The 23,134-nt window shown below is 34.3% G+C and overlaps 1 protein-coding gene and 1 long non-coding RNA gene across 4 annotated transcripts in view; one reads left to right on the top strand and one right to left on the bottom strand.

Annotated features, from left to right (window-relative positions):
* The window catches only part of LOC129740732 (chaoptin), a 290,271-nt gene that overhangs the window by 136,952 nt on the left and 130,185 nt on the right, over positions 1-23,134 (bottom strand). The window lies entirely within an intron of this gene.
* The window catches only part of LOC129740734 (uncharacterized), a 129,708-nt gene continuing 108,409 nt past the window's right edge, over positions 1,836-23,134 (top strand). For both annotated transcript variants that reach the window (XR_008736356.1, XR_008736357.1), the window contains exon 1: positions 1,836-3,028. This is a non-coding gene — a long non-coding RNA (uncharacterized LOC129740734). The remainder of the gene's footprint in view (positions 3,029-23,134) is intronic.

Raw genomic sequence — 23,134 nt, 5'->3', positions numbered from 1 at the left:
GTTCCATTTTCTTGATCAGTTCTTGAATTATGTTAAAAATCTTAAGAGAGCCCCCCTCCTACTCCTATCTCCCAACTGAAAGAATATCCATAGAATCATTTCTAGTATTGGAATCAGGGGAGTGGGCACAAGAGAGATGCCTGTGTATTCTCGCGTGTCATGATGGTTAGCCGTCCCGACGGATTGTAAGGCGTTCCGACGGATTGTAAGGCGTCCCGACGTATTGTAAGGCGTCCCGATGGATTGTGAGGCTGAACAATAACTGTTGTGTGGGGCTACAGTCTGAACTTTGGGAGCATTTCTCAAACCCTGGGTTCGTAAAAGCTTTGTATTGGTTCAAAACTCATCCATGGTTTTTTGCAGAATTTTAAAGTTACGTTTACATGAGTAAATTTGAGCTTTTACTGAACCCTGAACAATTTGAACAATATTGTAAGTTCGACGGTGCACGAAATGTGCGAAATGTTCGATACCGTCGCGACGACATCATTGCCACGGGCGTCTCTCTTGTCCTCACCCCCCTGATTGGAATATTCTCCCATGCCTCATTTGGTTTCATTTGTTTCATTATTTCTCGAGATGTTCAATCATGTTTTGGGAATATTTCGGAGAGGTCTTGGACTATTACAGGGTTTTGTGTCAAAAGTGAACAGAACAGGGTTGGGAAAACTCCAGACTTCTTTCATAATAGAATTTAGAAGCTATCCGCAAAAAGTTCTGAAGTGGAAAACGCCCTCACAAAATATTTAAGAAATGTCTATTGAATCGGTATTCAGCTAACCAAAGCTGCACTATTTATTAATACAGAATACAAAGTATTTGGACGATAACTTTATAACCCTTAAGAATTAATTTGAAATTCTATATGTACTCGAAAAAGTAATTGCAAATAATTCACAACAGAAACTCAAATTTTACAGTTACTTTAGTACAAGAACGAAATGCATTAAAAAATCATAATCGTATGAATTCTTAAATTATATTGTTAAAAAAAAATCAAATCAATTTTGCATTAGTATTACGGAAAGAAGTCGCTATCTTTGTTACCCATTTTTTCCTGTATAATGTTATTTCTAGGCAGAAAATGAAGTTTGAAATCTTCGATGGAACTCAATATAAATTTTGAAGAACATTATATGAATAATGAAGCTTCAATATCTTAAAAATTCTCTAAAGTATGGATTTATTTCTGTAAAAATGTGTAAGATAATTAATTGACGAGGTTAAGATTGATTGGCTTCTCCATAATTTTCATTTATTGACACTGGAAAATTAATTCCTGGCAATTCTGCAGCTCTTCTGTTGGAGCAAGAGCAACGAAACACAGAAGAAAATGAGAGGGAGCCAAAAAGAGCGCACATGACATTCTCCCCCTGACTGACTGGAGCACGAGTTGATGGAGCAGTAGAGAGCCAATCTCTCGTGCTCCCCATGAACCAGTTGTTACATGCTGTACTGTATGTAGCTGGAAGATAGAGACACCGCCACTCTGTTGAGAAGAATATAACCGCGCTGCAGACGGATGGCGGCAAACGGGCCGTGCATGGCCGTCCCCGAGTCGGTAACGTTTTCGTGAATGTGCGCGGGGGAGTCCCAAAACGTGAACTCATTGCGCGGGATGGCTGTTTGCATGTCTGTGTTGTCGTTGTAGTTGCTGTTCGGTTGGGCTGATGGGTGGGTGGAATGGGTTTGGGTTTGAGATTGGATTGGAACGGCGGCGGCTTGTACACAAGTATAGTATAGTGTAGAACACAAGCAAGACGCAGAAGATGGAGAACAAGAAGTAGCAGTCTTGTCGACTGTCACCGCCAACTGGTCGCAGTCGGTTACGATCCGTGTTCCGTTCCGGTCGTGTTTTTTGGTGGATCCACTGGCCCCGACAGGCCAAGTTTGGGTCATCACCGTCAGCCAGCCGCTTTGTCTTGGGACAGTTCTTACGCTCAGCTTGAGACTTCTGAACTTTGGAGTGTTAGAGTGTTGGGTCCTTCGAACCGGATCATGACACCTTAGTCTGAGGCGTCGTTCCGTGCTGGCTCGTAAATAGTTTAGGGACTTCGGTTCGTTTTTCCTCATATTTTATTTTCCGAGAGCTGCTTCCTTTCGATTTCCTTGGTGCGGCGAGTGTTCCAAAATACATTCGTGAACAAAGCGTGGAAAAAGTAAACGCACCGAAAGTAACTAGAAGAAACGGTTTTTTTTCTCTCTCCTTGGTTGGTCGTCGACGGTCTAACTTTGTGGCCGCTGAGTTGGCGCGAAGGGAAGTCGGACGCAAAGGAAGAAACCGAACCGCACAAGTCAGTCAGTGTTTTTGGAGCATCCAGTGTGAGTGGGGGCGGGAAATTGGAGAGTTCTCGCGTGGTTCTTCGAGTTTGCCGCAGCAGAATGTGTGTTGGCGTACCAAACAACAACCAAACGACGAAGCTGGCCAAAACTTTACAAGACGGTCTCGCGCGATCTGAAAACGGATCCGGTGTGAGGCGGGGATTTTTATTTTCCTTTGTTTGGGAACCGAAAGCCAAACGCAAAAAAAAAAGAAAGACTCCTCCTGCCCGCTGCGGAAGAACGGCGGAACGTAGTCGAAGACGTAGAAGGCCCTCAGGTCAGAGGGAAGCGCAACAGTAGTGACACAGAATTTCTGGACACGGACGAAATCGAGTGTGACCTCGCAACTGTGTCCTGCCTCGATCCGAAAGCGCGTTCGGTCGAAAAGCCTTTCTAACAAAGACTCCAACTGCGGAGAGTTTCGTGGAGAAAAAGAGAAGAACTTCGCAACAGCAAACAGAAAAAAAAAAAAATCGAACCAAGTGAAAGTTTTTGTGCATCTTTGCTTACACAACACCCCCTTCTCCAGAAAACGAAGGCGAAAACAACGACGTAGGTGTAGAGTAGAACTTCCACGTGTTGTTCCCCCATCCAGAGATTTCGTTTTGCGGTTTTTCGTCGTCGTCGTCAGGCGAGAGGCGCGTAATCGCGTTTCCATCCAGCCAGTACAACCCTCCAAACTACTGGGAAATCGGCCATGTGAAAGGTAATGATCATCATCGTATTCATAATAATGCAAATAACGCCAGAAGTAAAAAAAACTAGGTTCAGCTCATGTTAGTCACCAATTAGGACATTTTTGTGAAAATTGACTAGTTCACACTTAATGGTTAGCGAACTCTGACGATGATATCGGTGATCGTTTTGTTGATTGGGGAAAACCAATTGAAATGTCAATCGGTCGATTCAGGGAAATTTGTACTGCAATTTTTAGTGAATTACTATTGCATACAATTTTTGTTTAGTTCAATCGCAATAGGTTTTTGCCGAATTAATCTATTTTTTAAGTTGAAGTCTCTCTAAGTGATCGTTTTTCCGTAACAGATTCAGCTAAATTTTGAGTTGAGAGTACCCGGGCCGGACAAATCCGGGCTATTTTATTTGACCAAAAGTCCTGCAATATTCGTCAAGTTTGGTCAAAATCGAGGAATTACTCAACACAAATCAAGAAAAAAAAAACTAGAAAACATATTTTTTCATCAGTTGTTTTACAATCGTATGTTAGATTTTCATGAATCCTTGCATAATTATTTTTATAAAACTTGCTCGAAAAATTTCGTTTTGGGTGCATAAATATTTTTTTTTGTTTGATCTGGTAAACAAATTCTGGCAATCTGATTTCGGCAATCTGGCAACCTTATTTCATACTCATTGAATATTTTTGACATTTTCGGTCTTTTGAGTATATCAAACAACTTTGTTTTAAAATACCCGACGTTGCGACCAGTTTTGGTCGTCTTTTTCAAGGAAATTAGAAGTATGTCGTTCTTGTCAATGTCGTTTTCATCCAACGATAAGGAGTCCAGAATTCGCTGCTCGTATTTTTGAACGGATAAAAAAGAATAATTATCATCAATTTTCCTACGTTTCACTGTACCTGAACGTTACAATTTTGATATTAATGAAATGATTATAATTATTCCTTTTAACCCATTCAAAAATACGAGCAAAGAATTCGGGACTCCTTATCGTTGGATTAAAACGGCGTTGACAAGAACAATATACTGCTTATTTCCATGAAAAAGACCACCAGAACTTGTCGAAACGTCGGATATTTCGAAACAAAGTTGTTTGATATACTTAATAGACCGAAAAAGCCTAAAATTTTAAAGAACAACATCCGGTTGTATCCTAAAACCTTAAGTTATTTCATACTTCTGTGAATAACACAAGGCAATAAAATCCACATTTTTCCGAAGAACAGAGAATATAAGAGCTAATTCGGACAAATTTCAGGGAACTCATTTCAAATATTCATTTAGTTTATTTTGAAAGCAAAGGCTTCAACTCATTGCTCAACCGTGAGAAATTTTGAATTTTAAGAGAAAGTCATTGAAGATTTCTCTTCGTGAATTTTTCTCAATTCAGCAAATGAGGATTTTCAATTACATTGAATCTTTGACATTTTTCAAATCATTAGTCAAATCGTCTTGCGTCTTGTCGTCATTTCAAATACGCAAACACTGATTTTAAATACTCAAAAAATAATGTCAGAAAGAGGTGTAATCTCATCTAGCAAAATTACTAAAAATTGTAGAATTTTTTTATAGTATTGTATATCGGGAAAAAGAATATCTAGACAAAATCTGAATCCTTGATTGGATGGAGGATAATATATTGATTTAAAATTAGCTTTTAGCTTTCATGTTGGTTTATCAGTTTATCAGTAATCAAAGATTGGTTTTACCCCAGGTCTGGAATACAGAAAAAAGATAAAACAGCACTCAAATGTCAAATTGGTCTGATTCAATCACCGTCCAGTTAGCAGGTATCAAATTTTGTTTCATTAAAATGATCATTATTAAAACTTTTTTTTAAGTTTTTGAGAGAGTTTTGCATTGAACAGGTTAACAATTTTCACTAAACTGAGCATGCTTCATCTATAAAACAATAGTTTTGTTGATTTTGTTTGGATACGGCACGAGTTTTTATCATAAATGATAACAGCTCTTTTCAAAAAGTGCTCAGTTTTATGTTGAAAAGTCTCGCGTGATCTTTCATTACGTCTTATGAAACATCTCAAGAAATCACAGAAAACTGCTGCAAAAGTTATCAAAATATGTTTAAAATTTGTATCTCTCATATAGAATATGTTGTCCAAGCTACAAATAAACTAAATTGAATGAAGTTGCGACTAGTTTATGTAAATTTTTGTATATTTTCGTAATAAAACTCTTTGTGCACATTTTGTTTCATACGACGTAATGAAAGCTCACGCGAGACGTAAAAAAAATGGTGCAGCGTATTTCTGTTTGCCTGACCTAGGTTTTACACTAAACGGGTCAGTTTTAAAATTTCCACACGTAATATCACCAATACTAGTAGTCTTAAAAATAAACTCTGATAAATGTTTTGAATTAAGAAAAACTAAATCTTCCTTAATCAGTTATTGAAACATAGGCACCAAAAATGCTGTTTTTTTTCTTTTGAACGATTTTATTGTTATATTTATTCGGATTTAAGAACCGATAGTAAAAAATGTTAAATTGTAGTGAAATTTTTTACACTTTTATTTAGTTTGATTTTCTTAGGATACGCACAAATCTCGAGTGTATGTGAAAAGGTTTTAGAAAATGAGATTTCAAGTACACTTTTCATGAAAATCGTATTTATTATGTTAAAATAACATGGAATTTTTTATTTTAAAGCAATATTACTCAAATGTTTTCAAAGTTGAATATAACTTTTTATTAAGGTTTTTTATAATAAGAGAATTCTTTTAGAGGATTTGTTAGATGTTGGAACTAATCAAAGTACAGAACTTATAATTTCATACTCTGAATGCGGGGCCCAAATATTCAGAGGTGTTTAAATTTAAGTTTACACTTGAGAATGAATTCGATATTATTTTAAACTTTTTGAATTCTTGTTTGGATATTTTTTCCTTTTTTTCTGAGAATTTCATTTTCCTTAGATAACTCATCGTTGCCACTGTGGTCCAAAAGGGCAAAAAGTGGAACTTTTTTCGTAGCGCCTCTGTCTTTCATTTTATCTCTTAAGTGTCTTCAGAACATTTGCTTCTTCAAACATGCTTCATAATATGAAAGTATTAAAAGTTAGTCAAAGTACACTATAAAAAAATTGAAAATTCTAACTTTTTTATTTCAATAGATAGAGCTTTACTTGATAGTACGTAAAAATATAAAACTTTGTTGAATACATCAAAACTCTATATCTTTTCAGAGCAGAGTTATAAAAGTTTTGCTTTGGAAGTTATTTAAAAGTTAGTTTTTAAACTTAACTATAGTTAGATGAGGATTTAAATAAATAAGATTTTCTGAACATTTGTTGAGGCACTCAAATCACACGTTTTGCACAAGATTTCAACTTTCTACGACGTTTCCTAGCCAACTTATTGCAACTTTAAGTTTTATTTTTACTCAACTTCACGAGCGTTTATTGCAAAAACGTGCAAGTGCATTTTTAAAACTAATAAACCACATTAAAGGTTGAGTTAAGTGCAACAAATAGGTGTTGTTGTCATTTGTCTCCACGCTCATATATTTGACCACAACAAGCATATATTTGATGTGTTTTACGTGTTTCTATACAAAAAATGGAAAAATTGATTTCCAGGCTACGCAGATGCTACGCAAAACGAAGGCAGAAGGCAGTTGAAAATAATTTTTGTATAGAAACACGCAAAACACATCAAACGTATGCTTGTCGTGTTCAAATATAAGCGCGAGGAGACAAATGGCGTCAACACCTATTTGTTGCACTTAACTCAAGCTTCAATGTGGTTTATTAGTTTTAAAAATCCACTTACACGTTTTTGCAATAAACGCTCGTGAAGTTGAGTAAAAATAAAACTTAAAGTTGCAATAAGTTGGCTAGGAAACGTCGTAGAAAGTTGAAATCTTGTGCAAAACGTGTGATTTGAGTGCCTCAACAAATGTTCAGAACATCTTATTCATGTAAATCTTCATCTAACTATAGTTAAGTTTAAAAAACTAACTTTTAAATAACTTTCAAAATAAAAATTTTATAACTCTGCTCTGAAAAGATATAGAGTTTTGATGTATTCAACGAAGTTTTATATTTTCACGTATTCTACAACTTTGTAATATCAAGTAAAGCTCTATCTATTGAAATAAAAAAGTCTATCTATTGAAATAAAAATTTTTTTTTATAGTGTACTTTGACTAACTTTTGATACTTTCATATTATGAAGCATGTTTGAAGAAGCAAATGTTCTGAAGACACTTAAGAGATAAGATGAAAGACAGAGGCGCTACGAAAAAAGTTCCACTTTTAGCCTTTTCGGACCACTGTGTGGTCTCAAATTTGACCCCATTTTTTACCGAAGTTTTATTTTGACGTAAAAACATTTATAAATAAACGAAATATTTTTAAGCCGATTTTTAGATTTTGAGTGTCATATCCACAAAAGCGAAAGCTAAAAAATACGCAAAAAAGTGTTCGTTCACGTTTAAAACGTTTAAACTCATTGGAAAAATTTTGGAACAATTTAAAAACTACGCTAATTATATGATAGTTTTAAAAATTTTCAAGAAAAATTTGATGAAAAATTCCTAGATTTTGCCAGGGTTTTCAAAATCAAGCAGAATTACCCAAATCTCACTATGAGACAGTTCCATGAGGAGGCAAAAAGTATTTTTTGAACTCTTGTAAATTTTGAAAATTTTGTATAGAAATTACTATTTCAACTAACTCTATTCAAGGGGATTTGTGGGGGGTTGGACAGGGCATTGAACGATCGGAAAACTGATATACAATGGATTGTGGGTTCAAGCCAGCCGGAGTATTTCGGCAAATTTGGAATTCTGATAAGCACCTTTTTAGAAATCTTTATTTGTTCGAACAGTTGGAAGGGAGTAAGATGAGCTAAACCTGTCCCAAACCAGTGGTAACGGACCCCTTGGTAGTGCTGCAATTATTGTTAATGAGTTAAGCATAAACAATATTTGAATGTGCGATCGAGACTTCCCGTACCGCCTCGGGTCGAAAGACCTATCAGCCACTGGTGGGTTCAACTACATACATACATACATATATACAAATTACTATTTCAACTTATTTAGGATGAATTCATACACAAATTACTTAAGAACAACATAAAAAGTAAAATTATTGGTGTCATTTTCAACCCTTCTTTTTATTTCTTTTGAAGCCGATTATTGGATTAATTGATAATTTATTGATAAATATTATCAAAACATTTCATGCAACTGAAAAGCAAAATGTGTGAATAATCAGCAACAACTTTGTTGAATTTATACTCATTAATGGGTGAAAATTACCCATTTGCGTGACATTTTCAGTTTATCTGACTATAACTATAAAAACGGTGCTTCAGTGTGCCTGGATACATTTTTATTTTAATTAAGGACCTTAAACTAAGTCTTGAAAGTGAAAAGAGTATGGGGCAATGTGGGGCTTTTTTTGACAAAGCTTTAAATTTTTTGACTTTTGAAAAAATTGTTTACTTACTCATTTTTGTCAAAGATCAATTTGGTGTGTGAAAATTTTGAACGGTTCAAATGAAGGCTTTTAATATAAGCTTTCATAGGGTGTACTTTAAAGTTAAGAAAAATTGTTTTCCAAAGAAATATGTTTAATTCAATTTTTTTCTTCTTCATATAAATTTTTAAATTTTTCAACTGATGTGATGGCGAATACTGGAAGAAAAAGTCCACTGTGGAATATACATATGTTTAAGTAAAAAAGCGATCCGATAAACTTCAGTTTTCGACTTTTTGTTGCCTCAAACCCCAAGTGGATTGGGATTGTTCGATCATGACGAAAAGATCGATTTCAAAGATCGATTCGGATGGATGGTCGTAGGATCGATCACAGAAGAACCTATAATTCCCCAGAATTTTGAGCAAATTTCAAAACATCAAATTTTCGAAATATGTAGTCACTTTTTTCAAAGATTTTTAAAGTTTTGAAGGTTTTATCAAAATTATAGTTTTTTTCTGTTTATAAAAATTTTAGATTTCCAACTTTAAACAGGAAAAATATAATAAGATTATTAATATGAATTGATTTTTCTGAAGCAAAATGTAAAAAAAACACCCAATATTTCATGGCTTTTCAATGAAATTAATGGAAATTGTGTCTTAGAAAACCATCATTTTTTGGGTAAAATCACAGAAAACAGCTTTAACTCAGGTACTCAATTTACTAAACTCTGATGAAAAAATCGAAAAAAGCTAATTTAATTTTTATTTATTTATTTATTTTGAGTAGGCTATCGTGAACTGATCAAAAGTCTGAACCATAATTCAGAATCACGCTATAACACGTCCGACTTTCATAAGATAAGAGCAAAAACTGATTTTTGTTTTTGCTTACATTTTGCAGCTTCTATTTCTATGTTGCACATATTTGTTTTATTGATTTTTAATATTTTTATTTTTATTCTGTACTTTCTACTCTCCACATTCCTTCTCACCTCTAATCTCCAATTAAAATTGTTATTTCGATAAACAATTTTCAAAACGGATTCATTTTCAATTTGGGTTTTCTTTATTTTTCTAAACTTTATTTTATTTTTCTATTAAAAATTCAAACCACATTCGTTTTAAAAGTTTTCTATTAGCTTAACTTCTATTTCGGAACCAAATCACTCCCACACAAACAAAGCAGCAGCCTTTCTGATCTGCGCTTCTTCAGTCTGTCTTGATCACCGAAACTGGCATCATTTAAAAAAACAGCAGCCTTTCTAATCTGCGCTTCTTTAGTCCGTCTTATTTTCTGGAACTGGCATCTTTTCAAAATAAACAAATCAGCAGCCTTCCCAATCTGCGCTTTATCTGTCCTATCATAATTAAAAAAAAGCATTAGTCTTTCAAATCTGCGCTTCTAGAGTCCGTCGTGTTTACTGGAACTGACATAAGTTTCAAACAAACAAAGCCGCAGCTTTTGAAATCTGCGCTTCTTGAGTCCGTCTTATTTTCTGGAACTGGCATCCTTTCAAAACAAACAAAATAGCAGTCTTCCAAATCTGCGCTTCTTCAGTTTGTAATTTTTACCGGAACTGGCATCATCTCAAGGCATCTAAGGCAGCAGCCTTTAAAATCTGAGCATCTTCAGTCCGTCTTATTAACTGGATCTGGCATCTTTTCAAAATAAACATTCTGCTGGTGCCATTCCAATCTGCGCTTTTTCAGTCCTCATGCAGTCATCTAATTTACCGGAACTCTCATGATTTTAAAACAAACAAAGCAACAGCCTTTCCAATCCGCGCTTCTTGAGTCCGTCTTATTTACTGGAACTGGCATAGTTTTCAAACAAACAAAGCAGCAACCTTTCAAATCTGCGCTTCTTGAGTTCGTCTTATTTACCGGAACTGGTATAAATTACAAACAAACAAAGCAGCAGCCTTTCCAATCTGCGCTCAACTTTCCAATCTGAACCAATTCAGAATCCCGTTCGTCTTTCACAAGAAAAGTCCAATAACTGATTTGTGTTTTTGTTTACATTTTGAAGTTTATGTTCCAGTGTTGCCACATATTTGTTTTATTTATTTTAAAAACTTTTATTTTTATTCTGTACTTTCTCCATCTCATCTCCAAAGTATCGATATTCAATAAATGTCCTACAGATGGAACTTATTAACATTAAATCGGTAATTTAAATTTGGATCTCAATATTTCGGCTAAGTGCAAAAGGGTTACGAAAGATGGAACTGACAATAGACCGATCAAATTGGATTTTTTTTAGCATGCCATCAGGAGCGATCTAAGAAAAACTTAGTTGAAAAGGTTGATCTTTCATAACCAAGATTTACCAATCCTAGTCCAGATAAGTGTAGCAAATGGATTTCTTACTAGAACTACATTATGATTGTAATTGACAATTCATATAATGGAAATCTGAATTTCTAAGACGACGTCTCTAATTCCAAAACTTGAATTGAATTTTTTATAAGTCATTTCGCTTACCTCAAAAGCAGAAAGAAACTGTAACTTTAGTTATATTTCCAGTAAAAATTATGTTTCATTAAGTTTTTCAAAGAATAATAATCATGAAACCCAATTTTAAGTAAATGTTTACTAAGTCTGGAAGTTAAATTTACAATTACTCAATAAGTTTCACATTCTCAGCATTTGCCAATTGTTCTTCGTTATTAAAAAAAATGTTGTGGTTTTTTATATTAGAAATTAATACTTCTGAGTTTTGATAATTAAATTTGAAGTATATTGCCATAATGAATTATGAAATATCTGTAAGCTCTAAGAGCAAGTCCACTGGTGTTGAGAAAAAGTGGTAGAAATTTTGACATTTTGAAAATTTTACCATGAAAAACTTTCAAGATCTTTGGGCGTTGTATTTTTTCACAGCACTGTTTCTATTTCAGCCGTATGTGATAGAAATCGAGCTATTTTTGCATCATAGCATGCGAAAATAGAACACGTGTTGTAAAAAAAAACTAGAAGGCCGCAGATCTAGAAAATGTTTTTGCTTCGCAAAATTTTCAAAATGTGCAAAATGTGACAAAATTTCTACCACTTTTTCCCAAAACCAGTTAACTTGCTCTAAGCTGTGGGATAAATTTTCTGAAATCGTGATTCAAATTCAAAATTCAATATACACCTACAATTTCTCATAGTTCAAAAATTGATAAATAATGGCTTGCATTATTGTTCATCTCAGTATTATTTCCTAATCAATAACGTTTTGAATGCCATTACATCACAGAACCAGAAAATTCCAATCCCATCAAAAAAAAAAATCCTGCCCAGATAGGAACTGTCCCAAATCGCGAGTCCAACTCCAACTCCGAATAGGTATAACTTTTCTGCCAACGTTCGCAATTCGATTTGACTTTACGCTAAACCCTTTTGGGAATCTTGGTACCATCATCCATCCGTCAGGCTCATCTCTCCAATCGCTTTTTCTCGACCGACATCTCCCCATCCCCACAAGGCCTTCCTCTTCCTGTTCTTGCTACTTCTGATCCTCCAACTTCCAAATCAGCATCCTTTCAAAATTATTTCCTGCACCAATTCGGGCAGGCAAGCCTCCAGAAGAAAGCAACCGAGAAAAAAAATACACAGATGAAACTTAAATTCCGGAAAAAAGAAACACAAGCGAAATCGCTTCGCGGAAAGACACATCTGTCAGATTTTATTTGGAGCGATTGTTTCCTACAGCCACCCTCTGCTCTTTCTTCTTCCCCTCAATCCGCCTCAATTGTTGGTTGCCCAATTTTCTTCGTCTGCTCCCCCTAAAATTGGACGTGTCTTTCTCACTTGTTGGTTGGTTTGGAACAACTTGGTTGGTGTTATTTTTTCGGTTCTCGCGTTTTGCTTCAGTTTTTTTTGCCTGCTAGATCCCTCCTTCTTCTCCATTCATGCCACCCACTGCCAGGGCTGTGGATTTGTCAATTCGATTGGCTTTTGGGTCCTGGTGCCTGAACCTTTTTTGTTGTTTTTTTTTTATATTTTCTTTTCGAGGCTCCACTCGAGGGACTCTTTTTGATTGTTTGGGACTTTACTTTTTGGCGGCGGCCGGTTGGGAACAATTGGAAGTGTTACGTTCGCTGTTTTAAGGTGTTGTGACGTTTGGTTCGAGGATGTTGGAATCTCTCAATACTTCTTTAACTGGCATAGTAAAATACAGAAATTTCTACTCATGATATTCCAGTTTTTTTGCAATAACTGGATCTTACCTTTTTTCAAATCATGTTCATATCTTCAATTCAAAATGTGGATAAATTATATTTTTTTAAATAATTTCATTGGAAAAGTATCAATGATTCAAACATAAGTTCCACAATCGTTGTAAAGTTATTTTTAGACGATTTTGGAATTAAAATTTTATTTCGCGCAGATTAGACTGTTTAGACATCAGAACTCATTGTATCGCTTAAAAAGCTCCATACATAAGGTTGCCAGATTGCCCGGTTACTTAATACAAAATTTGGGAAAAGTCCGATCCGGCCCGGTTGCCCGTTGTTATACCTTAGTTTTGAACAAATTAGCCCGGATATTGCCCGAATTTTTTACCGATAATTTCGAAACAAATGCCCGGATTTTGCCAGGTTTTTAGATAAAATTGCCAGAATTTATCCGGCCCGTGTAGGTGCTGAAAAAATTCTGGCAACTTTATCCATACACTTCAACAGTAAGACCAACCTAAAAAAAACATCAAAAGTATAAAATCTTGTCTGGACCGGAAAAATTCGGTTATTTTGTCTTAAAACTAACATACAAAGGGCATTTGAGTTCAAAAATTTTGTCCAAAAATCCGGGATATATCCGGGCAAATTTGTTCTAAACCTAGGACAAAAACAATGATTTTTTTTTATCAAAAACTATCAGCAGGTTTCTAATTGTGGTTTAGTTTTTCAAAAAAACATTCATGATTAGGTATTTTTATAAACTTACTCGAAAACTTCCGCTGTGGACACATAGAAAAAAACAATTAATAACACAATTTGTTATTTTTTCGTTTTATGTTTCAAATAAAGTAAAAAAAAATCCTGGCTTTTACAATGAAATCTGGGCCACCGTACCGGCAATGAATTTTTTCAAATTTTGGGTTAAATATCCGGGTACATCCAGATAAAACCGGGCAATCTGGCAGATAGTGTATGGTGACTGAGGAGAACGTCTAATAAAATTGATTGTCTGCAACCTTCAGCAATAAAAAAACACAACTAATCTGCTACAGATTCGAATTAAAAATAACGAAAGATTCATTTACTAATCTATATATATAAAAAGCAATTTCTGTTTGTTTGTTTGTTTGTTTGTTTGTCCTCTATAGACTCAGCCGTCTTAAGAGCTAGAGGTCTGAAATTTGGCATGGATGCTCATTGGGACTAGGAAAGATGAAAAATGTTTTTAGATTTTCGGATGACCCCTTCTGAAGGGGGTCGTCTATAGAAGACAAATATTGTTTTCGCGATATTGACGTTACTTTTTGTCGGATCGTGTTGAAAATTTGCACATGAGTGTTTTGAAAGACGAGAAATCGATTTCAGGTGTTGAATTTTGTGTAAGGGGTCAGCCAAAGGGGTCGTCCATATTATCTGTTCGCTATTTTTGCGATATTGACGTTATTATACATCGTATTCATATGAAAATTGGTACATGATAGTTTTGCGTGACGTGCAATCGATTTGAGGCATCAAATTCAGTGTAAGGGGCCGGCAAAAGGGGTCGTCCATATTAAGTTTACAGTATCTTAGTGATATTGACGTTTTTATACATAAGATTGGGATGAAAATTTGCACATAAGAGTTATTAGCGACAAACAACTGATTTCACTTATCCAAACTAAAATCAGGGGTCGGCCAAAGGGGTCGTCCATATTAACTATTCACTGTTGATGCGATATTGTCGTTATTATACATCGGATTCAGACGAAAATTGGTACACGAGAGTTTTGAGAGATGAGCAATGGATTTCAGGTATTAAATTCAGTGTAAGGGGCCGGCAAAAGGGGTCGTCCATATAAACCTTTCAATATTTTTGCAATATCGTCGTTATTATACATCGGATTGGGATGAAAATTTGCACACGGTAGTTTTCTGGAACGGGATATCGATTTCAGATGTCAAATGTTTGGCCAGGGGCATTGACATTATTATACAATGGATTGCTTTGAAAATTTGCACACGGGAGTTTTGAGGGAAGGGCAATCGATTTCAGATATCAAAGATTATATAAGAGCGACCTTAAGGGTTTTAGCTTTTTGGCAATAATTAAGTTGTTATGCAATGATTCAGTCGAAATTTATACACGTGGTTTTTTGGCACGGTCAATTGATTACTGATTTCAAATTTAGTAGCAGATGACAGACAAAGTGACTATCCAATATGTTTGTAATTATTACTTAACAATGTATTCAGAAGTGCATCTGGAAAATGCTTGGCAATTGACTTTCATACAAACTGTTCATGACATATTCCAAGTTGGAAGCGAAACGGAGTTCGCATGGGATCAGCTAGTTAGAAATAAATATACGTCATTGGCATATGCATTTTTTCGCTTCTTAACAATAAAATGAGTATAATTTCAAGAAATTTTTCGAAATTGCAAAAATTTTTGTGTGCCACTTGTTGCAAGGGTCGATTTTTTCATCACTTGTTGTAATTATCCAACTCGGCATATCGAGTAGGGAAGTAGCACTTTTCGACACTGTTTTGTAAATTGCATCGGAAAGTACTATACTACTTTTCGACGCTGCTTTCGGTACAAAAAGCAGGCTTTTTCAATACCAAATTTCGTAAAGAAAAGCAAACATTTACACTGCCGGTCAAAGGTTTGGGATTACTCCCTCCAAAACACGAAAATTTTGATCGGCTTTATCTCAGCCATCTTATCACTTATTGGAATCCTTTTTTTTTTACACGAGAGACACGTTATGCAATTTTTGAAGAAATTTTTTTCCTTAGCGACTTCAGTGAATTTTTCAGAAAAAATGGGTTTGAGAGAGTTCAAAACAAGAATTTTTAATTAGAATTCAGAACTCAGATTTAAAATTCAGATTCTGAATTCAAAACAATTTGGGATACATATTCGGAATTCAAATTCATAGATCAAATTTACAATTCATCATTTTTTTCAGAATTCATATTATTAAATTAAGTCCGTCATGAGCACGGTGGAAGCAAAGCTTAACTAGGCGTCGATAAAGAATACAAATTAAGAATTTTTTTATAACCTCTTAGTTTTAAGTACCGAAATTGAGGTATAAATTTCAGATTCAGATTTTTTCCCAGATCTTTTTTTGTTAAATGACTTCATAACCTGAGCTTCTATTTGAATTGAGGATTCGAAACTAAAAAAAAAACAGTTTTATAAAATTTCAAAGTTGATGGAAGCTTTCGGATTCAGAGCCCAGTTTAGATTTTGTTTGAATTTAAAAAAAAAATGAAAATTCAAAATTCAGAATTTGGATTCAAATTCAGAATTTAAATCGTAATCCAGAATTTGGTTTTGCATTCACCTTAAGAATTCAGATAAGAATAAAGATTCGGAGTTCAAGTTCGGACATCAAATAATAAATTCACATTTGATGTGAAATTCAGGTTCAGTTTAGCTAAAACTCTCAGTTAAGATTTTGAATATCTGTTCGGAATTCAGATCAGGATTCCAAAATCAGATTCACATCCAGAACATTGCTTACAGGTTGAACAAATGCAGTTTGCGGAAATTCCCAAGAAGAAGTATGTTAAACTATGAACTTTTTATAGCTTTTAAATGCTGCACATTATCTTGAAGGTTTGAGTTTGAAAATAATTTTGCGACTGCTTCATACTCCCCCTTATTCTGCGCCGCGCGTGAGGTGACGATAGACGAGTCGAGTCGAAGTCACGTGAGTCTTGTCATCTTATTTCCGAAGCCGAAGTGACAGAGCATACGATTTGTCACTCACGGTGACTACTAGATTAGGATAAGAACTCAAAAAGTTCATTGTAAAAGACGTTTCTCACCTTTAGCGACTACTGGAATCGGGTGACTCGACTATCGTCACCTCACGCGCGGCGCAGAATAAGGGGGACTGTTTATTTTTACATTCAGTTTAATGAGAATAATAATTTTTGAAGAAGAAAAAAGACATTTTCAAACATGGGAAGTAAGAAATCTAGTTTGAGCTTTTCAATTTCCTAAAAGTATAACTTAGCAGTAAAACATTCATATTTTTTTTTTAAATTTAGGCCGGAACAAACTTGAAATTATTTTTTGTCACTTTGATTTGTAACGTCACGAAGGGAGGATTGTAAAAAATAATCCAAATTTTCAATAAGTTGGAACAAATTGGATAAAAGCTTGCATGCAACAAACTTGCGTCCAATATACATTGCACAAAATCGATAAATCCTAAAGTACTCGATTTGAACTCGAACACATGATTAAATCTCGATCTATTTCAAATGTTTGAATTTTTCGAAGAGTTTTTTTTTTAATTTTTCGATAAAATACCTTAAACTTTATCAATTCCCCCTTCGGAACTATTGAAAAAATCGAAGGAGTGGAGGGGTTGACATGAGAATAAATTTATATTTGTTCTGGCCTTATAATTTAACTGTGATTAAAAAATCACAATATAAAAGTTTTTGCACACGATCCGTTAATAAAAATAAGGGTATTATATTGTACCTAATAACCTTAGAAAGGTTATTTTACAAGTCAATGCTTTGTATTGTTCAAATTTTTCAAGTGCTCAAATTTTGAACAGCAATTTTCCATTTGAAAACTTTGAATCAGCCATAGGCAACTTGAAAGCATGCATTTTAATGGGTGTGGATTGCTTTAGTATAAGTGTTATAATGTTCGATGATTGGTTTTGAAAAAAACTTAATAGAAAATTGTTAATTATTTTAGCCCATTCAGATGTCAATAGGAAAATTTGTCTAAATTGATAACAAAAACAAGGGAATGTGTCAGTTTGGGTTTTCATCAGTTTTTGAATTTGAACACCGATTTAATTAGATTTTCACACCTAAATTGGGGCTTAGTTTTGCACTTATTCGTAACTCGACTTTTTATTAGAAAAAGTGCTACCGCGGTTGCATATATTCTGGGGTAAAAATCAAGTATTTTTTGTTAAATTTCTTTAGGATTCCCACAATCATTGGAAGTCATAATCTTCTGGATTCAACCAAAACTTCATTTTCTTCCATTTGATTTCATTTGCTTTGGTTGTAGAAGCCTTTCAACATGTTATTGAATATGATTTAATTCACCATATAATGAGTGTAAAAAAATACATTCTGTTAAAATTCACCATCGTTTGAAGCAGTTTGAATTAAATCACAGAGAAGAGATGCACAAACTTGAACAAAAAAATCTTCAGAAAAGTGTGTTAAATTTCAAATGCTATTATCAAAAAAATACGTTAAAAGATATTTTTTTCAAAACCGTAAATGACTGTGTTACGAATGCTTCTCCGAATGCAGCTTAAAGATAAATAATTGTATAAGTATGTTTTTTGTGTTGTTTTGTGTTTTTTTGAAACAGTTTTTCAAGCTGTTCCTGAAGCTGTACGCTAGAATTTTGATTCCATTTGAACAATTCGATCATTTTGATAAGTTGATTTTAAAACATCCAAAAATCAACTCAACCCTGCCAAGTGACCACCAACTCTGTTCGGCAGCAGTGGCAAACTTTCAACCATGAATTTTATTTTATTTGGGTCCGGGACGGGAGGCCATATGCAACATTTAGCGGCCACCCGGAGGAGTAAACGGTTTTGCATTTTGGGGTTTATTTTTTGTTCAACGCCGTGTGGCCATATCTGTATCTGTTTTTGTAGTATATGTGGGGTTAAAAAGGAGCATCATCAATATTTTGGCGCGCGGCAGCTCAGCCGGCCACAAAACCTTGCCGCGAGTTAAGTTAGTTAGCGGGATCTAAAAAGGGGGATGGAGTTTTGAGGGAAGATCGTAACGGAGAAGATTTGGGGCTCCCTTTTTCGATTCTTTTTACAGTGTGGTTTTTTTTGTGCTGTTGTTTTCTTGATTGGTTACGACACGGCATTTGGTCCTAAAACGATCGCGAAAGTTTATTTTTGACCCCCTTGCGAGTGTCAAACTTTGCCTGGGATTGGATTGTTTATGCAGAAGGGTTAAGTGTTTGAAAGTTTTGGATTACGGACTTTTTTCTACCGTTTTGCTATCCTTTTCTGCGGTTCACTGGATAGGGTGAAGGTTGAATAAATAATATAAAATACATGCCAAAGGATGTTTGATTCATCGTTTAGAATGATGAAAAGTTTTTGAGTCAATGTGACATGCTTATAAAATAAATTCTAGTTTTATCAAGGTACCAGAAATTTGAATAAAATTTAAAAATCTAAAATATCTTTGACAATCCTGAGTAAAAAAGGCATTTTCTGGAATTAAAGCTTAAAATTGAATTTTGTGACGGCGAGTAGAAAACGTGATGAATGACGAATGTTGCAGTTGCGCAATCATTTTCGTTTAGCTAAAAAAATCCACAACGAGCACACCTACGCAGAGAATGCAAATTCGTGCTGCATCTTAAGTACTCTACAACTACGTGTCTATACGATCAAGTGTTGTTTATTGCTTCTGAAGGTGCATCGAAAAAAAAAACAAAAATATTTACAGGATGGTAAAATATAAAAATATATTTAAGTACCTATAATTACCAATTCAAATTTAAAAAAATATGATATAGAATTGTGTCAACTGGACTGACGTTATCTCAAATTTGATATAAACCTTATTTCCCAATCCTATTGATTCCTGTAATCAATAGTCTTAATTTATCAGTAGTTTATTGAATGAAAAGATCAACTACGAATATCTACCTAGTTACATTTGATGCAATGAGAAATCTTCAAGTGAAACGTGCTGAAACATCCAAAACGTGATAATTCCCATGCTAAGCGAGGCAAAAGATTCGAATTCAATAGTACTCCGAAACCCACTCATACGGATTGTTTTCAATTCACGCGGTCACGAGACATTTTTCCGAGTAAAAATTCTGAGGGGCATGGAACAGAAAAAAATGGGTTACAAACTGAAACATTCTTTCGTTCTCGTCAACATTGATAACAATCAGCATACACACACAAATTTCGAGGAAAGGCAACGGGTTGAATGAATTTTATCCAATGCTGATGGTGAAAGGGGATAGGCAATGTGGGTGAATTGCATCATCCATCGTCTTCTGGCGGAGTGGTTCCAGAATTCACCATACACTCAATCACCCCAGACGGGAGACAGATTGCAAAACCAACTTCGATGGTGGTGCGGTTCGAAAGCACGGAAAGTTGGAAATTGGTAAAAATAATTGAAACACATTACAATCACATTTCAATATGTTCAAACAAACAAGTTTTTCTTCAAAAGTTTACTAGTTGTTCTATGCGGTTATCTTCTTTTGATAGACTGGTGACTCTTTACTTCTGGAAATCCAAAAACCAATTTTTGCAATTGAACATTTTATTTAATTATCAATTCAATCTTTAGACCCTGAAACCAATAACTTTAACTATAGTTCAATATTTCTGAACATTGAATTACTAGCTTCTGGAAATCTGACAGTGTTGCTAGATTCTTTCATAGAAAATCGCTATGTTTGCGTCGTCATAGCTTTTTTCCTTTACTTCTACCGCTTTGTAGCCAGAGAATTTTCCAGTATGCTCTATAGATTAGAACATATTTATTTGAGAAAAACCAAAAAAAAAGTTACAACTTCCGAACAATTTTTTGCGTTTCTGGGTCCGATTTTTTTCTAAAAAGCTTCCCCCGAGGAAACACGCTATGAAGATTTCGCGTTACGCGATTTTCCATTCATTTTTTTTTAATTTGTAATTTAAGATCGAACATAAAATAGTAAATATAATAATAAATAATGTAAATAAATAAATTTGTAAATAAAATTAGGAAAAGCTGAAAATTTATATTATTTATTTACCCCTTTGACTCTGAAAGCTTCTTTTTTTTCTCAATCCATTCGTAAACACATTGAAAAGTTTTTTTTTGCAAAACTACACTAAAAAATTAACATTCTACTGTGGTCCAAAATCTGTTTTGATTACAATAATAGATTAAAACTTTCTTCTACAAAGTTACAGTCAATGCATTTGAAAAAAAACTTTATCGAAAACATTAAATTGTTTTGACGTTTGCGAAATGCGCTAAGATATTTTCAATGTTTAAATGTTTTTCAGCTCTAACTTTATTGTAAGTGATGTCTTCAAAGCAATTTTATCTGATTGAAATGCGCACCCCTTTGTCTTATATAAGGCTTTTTTTTATCAAAAAGACGTATTTTTCAAACTGCTTTATCTCAGATTGGGGCAAACAAAAAAGCTAAAAAAGAAAGCGTTGTGTAGTTCGAATATCAATCTATTATTTCTGAAATTATCTCACATACGTTATTTCTTAAACTCGAGAAAAAAAAATCCAAAGTTTGTTAATTTTGAATAAAAGAAATAACACATAAGACAGACCCTTCAAAGAAGAGTCCTCTCATTTTTCGTGGAAAAGTTGCATTTTCATTCTACAATTAATAGCTAAATGCATTAAAAAGTAAAATAAGCCCCTATTGTTACAATTTTGGTCAAATATATACAAATATTGTTAAATTTAATTTCATAAAAGGTTATTTGCCTTGGAAATACATTTCAACCATGTTTATAACAGTGTACACTGAAAGTGTTGCCTCAAATTAGACTTCAACTGCCTGTGACTATACAATAGTTGATAGAGCTCAAGTCTGCTATGCTAAAAAAATCTCAAAACGCTTTGGTGAACTCTTAACACAAAGTTCCTGAATACAAGCTGAAAATCTTGAATTATTTATGTTTCTTCTTGTTTTTTTTTTATTTACAAGTATATGTAGCGGGTGTGTGTAATAAAGTACGCTGATCTCGTTAGCAGTTTTGCACAGCTTCAAGCTGCAATTGTATTTAGATTTTGGTTGGATGTTTTAGGTTTTTAAATTATAACTTTAACTTTCATATTCAGAGTGCAGCTTTTTTTTAAACACTCGAACTTGTTTCGGGAAAATTTAGGTTAAGTTCAACGTGTGTGCTGTAATTTCAGATTTAGTTTAGGGAGTATTTCTATTTATAACTCTAGAGTAAACAATACCACTTTGATAATGGCTTATTTCTTCTGAATCTACGAAATTACCATGGTTTTCTTTATTCCACCACCAAACTATAGTATCTTTTGCACAGTATTTGAATTCGACTCCTTTTGCAAAATACGGCTACTGACCAGATTCAAGCTTTCTTGATTTTTAATAACGGAATTATAATTTTGGATGATGTCCTGAAAATAGTCATCAACTCGCGTGCTGCCAAAAAGGTGTTACCGAATATCGAATTCCCGATTCAGCCATTTTGGCTATTTAGGCTATGCAACTGCGGAACTCATGGAGTTTGTTTACATAAAAAATCACAGAAAATCTGAGCAAATAATCTTATGTTTGTAAACAAACTAATTGAGAGCCCCGATCACTTCTCGCCTACTAACAGTAAAAGTCGGAGAACCTCGTGTTTCAAAAAACCTTACTGCCAAAGAAGTGAAGCAATGACGTATAATCTAAAACGGTTTTCATCAGCCACTGAACTGAAATTGTCAGCGGCCTGTCAGAAAGCGATTAGGCAGAGATGCCAGTTTCCAACAGTATTATTGGAAAACTTGCACTTTGTTTTGTTAACTTTTCCATTTCTCAAACTGATCAAAAATTTCAATTTTGGAGAATAACATCATATATTGAAATTCAATCTTCAATATATGATATGCTTCCAGATTTGAATTGTCAATCCTAATTCAAAATATTTAAGGGATCTGACACTGGTCGCTGAACACATTTTTAACTCTACGCAATTCATACATTTTTTTTTACTTAAATCGCATGATAGAGTCCAAAAGGTCTTGGGTGGCGAGCGTCAAAAATTTCTTTTATGTCCGATGGTTTATAATGAACTAAAGATAATGTGCATGATCAACTATTAGAGTGTTCAATGTACCGATTACCGACATTTTTCAAAACTCCGGAATCCGCCACAGCCCGTGGCGTAGAGAATAGCCTTCAAGTCTTCTAAGTCAACGGTCATGAGATCGAATCCCGATCTTGGCATACATAGTATACTTCCTGTGGGTTTGTGGTTTTAGCATTTGTAAGATGCTGGCCATGATATCCTTTCTAAAGTTGTACGCTTAGAGATAAGTGAAAATGGAATCTCAAGATTGAGATTGAGATTGAGATCCTGCGTGAGTTTCTGTTCGTAAAAAAATGAAGTATTTGAGAACTCAGAAACAATTATGGAATACAGGTAGGACTCGATTCGGCTAATAATCGAGTCTGAAAATTTAACCCACGAAAACTTTTTTTTTATTTTTCCTGAATGTGAAAATAGGTATAACATGCTTGTTAAAAGAACACCTACAGTACCGTGCATAAATCTATAGGAATTAAATACATGCGCACTTTAACTTCAACTATTTTTCGTAAAATTTTACTCTTATAATATTTTTCGTTCACATTTTCTTCAAATGATGGATTGCCCAACAAAAAATTATCTCACTAAATTTGACATTTCTAAACTATTAGAGATCTGTATGAGATACAGAGGTTTCTCAAACATTAAACTATCATGAGTAAAATTTTTGAAGTGCTCG

This window comes from Uranotaenia lowii, chromosome 1 (assembly GCF_029784155.1).
Source record: "Uranotaenia lowii strain MFRU-FL chromosome 1, ASM2978415v1, whole genome shotgun sequence".
Lineage (NCBI taxonomy): Eukaryota > Metazoa > Arthropoda > Insecta > Diptera > Culicidae > Uranotaenia > Uranotaenia lowii.
This window is presented reverse-complemented; position numbering and strand designations above follow the sequence as displayed.